Genomic DNA, 6,748 nt, shown 5'->3' on the forward strand with positions numbered 1-6,748 from the left:
GGGGTGGCAGTGCTCCGGTGCAAGCCCCAGGAAACTGGCAACGAGCCTCCTCTGCTCTCCCTTGGGCAGCAGTGCTTCGGCACGAGCCCCAAGAACCTGACGCCAGCCCTCCCCTGCTCTCCCTGTGGTGGCGGGGGTCCGCTCCCTTGGGCAGCAGTGCTTCGGCACGAGCCCCAAGAACCTGACGACAGCCCTCCTCTGCTCTCCCTTGGGCGGCAGTGCTCCAGTGTGAGCCCCAGAGAGCCAGCGATGGGCCTCCTGTGGCCTCCCTGGGGCCACAGCACTCCTGCGTGGGCCCCAGGAGGCCAGCAACGGACCTCAGCACAAAGAGCTTGCTGTCACCACCATTTGTGCCAGCTCCTGGGCTCCCAGGGTGGTGCTCCGGCATGCTCCGGCCCTAAAAGACCCCTGTCTACATGTCTTGTCCCTTTTAAAGAATATACCATGTTTCCCTGAAAATAAGACACTGTCTTATTTTTATTTTTTCTCAAGGAGACACACTAGGGCTTATACCACCAACGCATAGAAATCCTGCTAGGGCTTATTTTGGGGGTAGGTCTTATTTTCGGGGAATCGGGGTACTTATACTCACCCACCCAAAAAGATCATCTGCTAAAATAAAGGGACATTCAAAGGCTTCTTGGAGGATTTCAAGTTAGGAATTAAGAATCCTTGAACTCTGTCACCATGAAATCCTTTACTTCATGTAAAGCTGGAGCCTGAGTGGGAACACATGACTTGTAGGGCATGTATAGCAGTTACTTGGCAACTTATATGAGGCTAAAGGAACACTTCATGTAGAGTTGTAAACCTGGACGACTTCAGTGGGGTAGATATGCAAAAGTAATTTGAAAAGTTTTGAATTATAGGAAAGGGAGCCAAAATGAATTGGGTAGAAGAAGGTTATTTAATTTCTGTGCTTGTTATTGTTTTTAAAATGGCCTTTCCATGTTGGTCAGATGCTCAAGGTGATATATAAAATTATTATAATCTAAAAAATCAATAAAACATGATCACATGAAAAACAACCACAAAAACAAAACAAAAGGGTAGAACCATTTCTCATCCCTGATCTAGATCATGTGCCTTCCAAAAGTGAAATGTTGGCACTCCTTTTCAGAAGGACTGAAATGTCATTTTCATTACATTTGAAAATTATCAACCAATTTTGCTCCAGTTTTCACATTAAAAATGTAATATTTAAACCACCTCCAATACTGGGATGTATGCCAAAGCTGGCAGAGTTGAACATTTTTGCATGAGTGTGACAAAAATACCATCCAGGTAGTTTTAATGTAATTTCTTATTTCAACATTCACATTCAAATTCATTTAAAACAGAAATTAAAACCAAAACTTGAACTGTCTTGAATTTAAGGTGGAAGAGAAGGCAAAGAGAATTTGTGAATGAAGGGTTGGCTACCTTAAATAACAAATCTTAAATGAAGCATAAATTATTTGATTGCTTGCATGCCTGAGATCTGTTATTTCTATAAATACAATGGACACCTTGTACTTGTGAGGTGACGCATATAAAGCTTTCAGCTGAAGGCAGAACTCTTCTTCCCCCTGTGTCAAACAGGCTGCTTGCTCTAGTGTTATGACACACTGTGAGGGGTGGGTAGCAACAAATACTCCTCCCTTTGCCTCTTCCACCTGCTCCTCTTACATGTTTATTTGCATGGCCCTTCTGTCTTTACCTTGCACGGTCCCGATGCCAAAGGGATTGCCAGGATCTCTGAACATGCTGTGATAAAGATGTGCTGTGTGCCTTGTAATACTGAGTTAGATTTGTGTTATTATGGTAATCTCTGACAGTGATAATAACAAGCAGCTTTTTATATCCATCTCCTCTGCCCATTGCTTGCTACATATTCTGTCAAGCCTGAATCACTATAAACTACTGTAGTTGCCTTATAAGAGTGAAAGGGTAATGGAGTGAGTCAAAGGCAGAACAGCCATTACCAAAGAACTGGGAACTAAACCAGGTGCCTACACACATTTAAGATTTCACAAAAAGTGCTCTTAGACATGCTGCAAGCTAATTATCTTCAGACAAAGCAAGGAACTATTACGGGCTAATTTGGGATTTATTTCATACTACCATTGCAGGATGTGGATAGACCCTTATGTATTTTTAGTCAGTATTTTATTGTTTTATTGTTATTACTTGGCATTATGCCTCTGTTAGCCGCCCTGAGCCTTCGGGGAGGGCGGGATATAAATCCAAATAAATAAATAAATAAATTAACTGGGCACATCGAAGCCATCTTTGTGCATACGTTCAACTGGCATAGCTTTTGCCTAAGTGTCAATTTCCGTTCCCCAATGTGCTAGACACTGTGCTGGACCTCTGTACAGTTAGAGCGGTTCCTTGGGAGATGGTGGGCTCTCCTTCTTTGGAGGTTTTCAAACAAGGCTAGATGATCATCTGTCAGCAATGCTGATTCTGTGAACTTAGGCAGATCATGAGAGGGAGGGCAGGAAGGGTTGTGTAATGATTTCATGTTTAACTGTGTGTGTGTGGCTTTAAAAGTTTGGTTTGCATGGCTGTGATGATAATCTAGAGTGCTGGAATCAGGCAAGTGATATGATTGGTGAGTGACAGAGAGCGGGAGGGGTTTTGGAATGGATGCTGTGTGGATGATTGGAATGTCTATCTGGAGTGACTGTTAGAGTTTTGACAGTTGATGAAGACAAAAAAAAAGTCAGTTAAGCTATGTATGAGAGTTGAAGGAGAGGCTTCCCTGTGTGGGTTGTTAAGTTCTATGTCTTAGAGTTGAATAAGACAATTGATAAGTTAAGTTCATTCTGAAGTCTGAAGGAGAGACAGTCTTGTGTGTTATGAAAAGTTGAAGTATAAAGAAACAATAACCGTATATGGCCTGAAGGGAAAAGGGTTACAAATGCCCAGGTCCCTGTCAGTAAGAGAGAAAAGTGTGTGATACAGCAAGCATTTGTTCAATATTCAAGCCTTCCTGGTTACAATGAGTTAATCTTTTATTTGTGAATTACTTCAATAAATCCTCTTTTGTTCAAATATACCCACTCTGAAAGAAATACTTCCCAGGACCACATAGTACCTCGAATGCCTTAAACCCTCGACATACCTACCCAGAAATAGAGAAAGCATAAAGGTTTGGAAATCCTTTTAAAATTTACTGGTGGCAGCCGGATTACCCAGTAGAGAAAAACATAAAGTACACTTTTAAAGGGAAACCAGACCTCCCCAGTAAAGGGGTCGTCACACATACCACGACCGATTCCGCTCTGCAAGAGCTCGACAAAAGCATAAAAGCTCCAAGGCTTTAGAAGTCTCATCCTCGGGGAGACAACAGTATCGCCCCCGCACCTGGTCGAGATCATGGCAGAGGCGCACACCTGGGCATGGAACAGTGGTCACTGGGGGGTGGGGTATTTGTGGATTTCCTGCATTGTTCAGTGGGTTGGATTAGATGACCCTGGAGGTTCCTTCCACCTCTATGATTCTATGATTCTCTTTTTCCCTCTGCTAATGGAATGTCCAGCTACGAAGGCATATCTTTAAAGATGGCCAGGAACCAAGAACACTCACCTGAACTGAAAGGGCCAGCAAATAGAAAAACATCAACTTTGTCAGACCTTGCTTTCTCTCTAAATGCCCAATCAAAAATTGTGCTGAAGCATGTAATCCACTGGAGAAGGAAATGGCAACCCACTCCAGTATTTTTGCCAAGAAAACCCCATGGACAGTAACAAAATGCTAAAAGATATGATGCCAGAACTTGTTCGTCCGATTGAAAGGTTATACTTGTTAGCTAAGAGCTTTGGAAGAAGGCGTCTGAATTCAAGAATATCTAGCAGTTGATTTTATTGTACATGGATACAGAATTGAGACCTGTATGATAAAGAGTCATTGAAACGAACGGTAACTCGAGAAGTTCGTCCCTTTCCGTTCATCTTGATGTCATCATCCTTTGTTTGATGGTGCCTTGTTGTTAAGAACAAAGATTAAACATCATGAAGCTCATCAGTATTATAGCTTAATCATTGTCTATTATTCTTATAATTGTGTGCACTTTGCAGCAACTGTTCAGTATCTGGCCTTCCAGGGAACAGTTAGGGTTGATTTCTTTTAGGATTGACTGATTTGATCTCCTTGCAGTCCAAGGGAGACTTTTGTTGGCAGGGTGATGTCTTTACTTTTTATTATGCTGTCTAGGTTTGCCATCGCTTTCCCCCCAAGGAGCAGGCATCTTTTAATTTCATGGCTGCAGTTATCTTGGATCCCAGGAACATGAATTCTGTCACTGCTTCCATGACTTCCCCTTCTATTTGCCAAGGAGTGATGGGGTCGAGTGCCATGATCTTAGTTTTTTTGATGTTTTGATGTTGAGTTTCAAGCCAATTTTTGTGCCCTCAGCAAGAGGCTCTTGAGGTCCTCTTCTCTTTCTGCCATTAGAGTGGTATTGTCTGCATATGAGGTTGTTGAACTTTTCCCCAGCAATCTTAATTCTGGCTTGTGATTCATCCAGGCTGGCATTTTGCACGATGTGTTCTGCATGTAAATTAAATAAGCAAGGTGACAATACACATCCTTGTACTTCCTTTCCTATGCTAAACCAATCAGTTGTTCCATATCTGGTTCTAACACTTCTTGACCTTTATACATGTTTCTCAAGAGCCATGTGAGGTGATCTGGTACTCCCATCTCTTTAAGGACTTGCCATAGTTTGTTGTGATCCACACAATCAAAGTCTTTAGCATAGTCAATGAAGCAGCAGTAGACATTTTTCTGGTACTCTCTTGCTTTCTCCATAATCCAGCGAATGTTGGCAATTTAATCTCTAGAATCATAGAATCATAGAGTTGGAAATAGCCATACAGACCATCTAGTCCAACTCACTGCCCAATGCTGGGCCAGCCTAATGCATCTCAGAGAAATATTTGTCCAGTGAAGGGGAGCTAACCACTTCTCTAGGCAACTGATTCCACTTTTGAACTAGTCTGACCATGAAAAAGTTTTTCCTAATATCCAGCCAATACCTTTCTGCATGTAATTTAAACCCATCTCCATCCATCAGCATCTGCAACGAAAGCCTGTCCAGGGGAAGAAATGGATAGATTATATTGTTGTATCATCATACTCCTGACCTAGCAAGGTAGTAACTTTATTGAACAAAGAGAGATAAGGTTAGTCTGATATGCCTTGTTCTTAAGAAACCCATGCTGGCTATAAGTAATCACAACCATCCTTTCTAAATGCTCAAGGACTGACTGTTCTAAAAAAAATTTCCAGGTATAAATGTCAGTGTTACCCAGATCCCCTCCCCCTCTTGAAAATGGGGACAACATTTGCCCACCTCCAATCTTCTGAAACTTCACCTGTTCTCTAAGAATTCTCAAAAATAATGGACAGAGGTGCAGAAATTACATCTGCGAGGTCTTTTAGTACCCTTGGATGCAGTTCATCTGGCCCTGAGGACTTAGTTTCATCTAAAGAAACTAGGTGTTTATGATGGTCCTAGGCCGCAATTCCCTTCCCTCATTCTGTTTCCATGTTGAGCACCCTTTCCCTCGCAAGAGAAGACTGAGGAAAAGTAGGAATTGAGCAGTTCTGCCCCCTCTTAATCACCTGTTACAATTTCAGTTTCCTGTCCCTGCAATGGGCCTATCATGTCCTTGCTCTTTTACTTACTTTGAACATAAGAAAAGAACCCTTTTTGTTGCTTTTAGCATCTCTTGCTAGCCTAAGCTCATACTGAGCTTTAGCTTTTCTAACATTCTCTCTACAAGCACTGGTCATTTGTTTATATTCATCCTTGGTAATAAGGCCTTCATTCCATTTCCTAAATTAGTCTTTTATTTCTCAAATAATCGGAAAGCTGTTTATGGAGCTACCTTAGCTTCTTTAGGCTCCTCCCATTTCCCCTTCTTATAGGAATCATTTGTGATTTGTGCCTTTAATATTTCATTTTTAAGAAACTCCCATCTTTCTTGAACTCCCTTTTCCTTAAGTATTTCTGACTGTGGGATTCTATCCAGCAATATTTAAATTTTGTTAAAATTTGCTCTCCTGAAGCTCAACCTATATGTCTGACTTCGTACAGCTTAGTACAATGTATACCCATTCTGAAAACACAATAAATTTTTTGGAAGGATGATTCTGACGAGCCCACCATTTGTTGTATGACAGGTTCAGGAAAAAGCATCCTTGTGCTGAACAGCATTAACCAGTTTGGTGTAGTGGTTAAGTGCGCGGACTCTAATCTGGGAGAACTGGGTTTGATTCCCCACTCCTCGACTTGCACCTGCTGATGTGACCTTGGGTCAGTCACAAGCTCTGGCACAGCTGTCCTTGAAAAAGAGCCATTTGTGTCAGAGTTCTCTCAGCCCCACCCACCTCACAGGGTGTCTGTTGTGGGGAGGGGAAGGGAAAGGAGTTTGTAAGCTGCTCTGAGACTCCAAGTGAAGGGCGGGGTATAAATCCAATCTCTTCTTCTTCTTCTTCAAACAGTTGTTGTCTGTATGGCACATCAGAGGAGGGCATAAGGCTAGGCACATCTCAGCACATTTGTGTGCAGGCAATGATAAACAAGACTGACATAACCACTAGCCAAGCCTGGAGTGAAGGTTGAGTTGCCCAAAATGATGTTACCCCAAGCTGAGCTGCTCTGGCCATAAAACATGTTAGCATATTTTAATAATCATGGCATAGGTTAGCCATTTAAATAAGAAATTCTATTTTCTTGTGTCTTTACTGTGATGGG

The sequence above is a fragment of the Gekko japonicus genome, unplaced genomic scaffold (genome assembly GCF_001447785.1).
Source record: "Gekko japonicus isolate JY-2015 unplaced genomic scaffold, Gekko_japonicus_V1.1 scaffold1370, whole genome shotgun sequence".
Lineage (NCBI taxonomy): Eukaryota > Metazoa > Chordata > Lepidosauria > Squamata > Gekkonidae > Gekko > Gekko japonicus.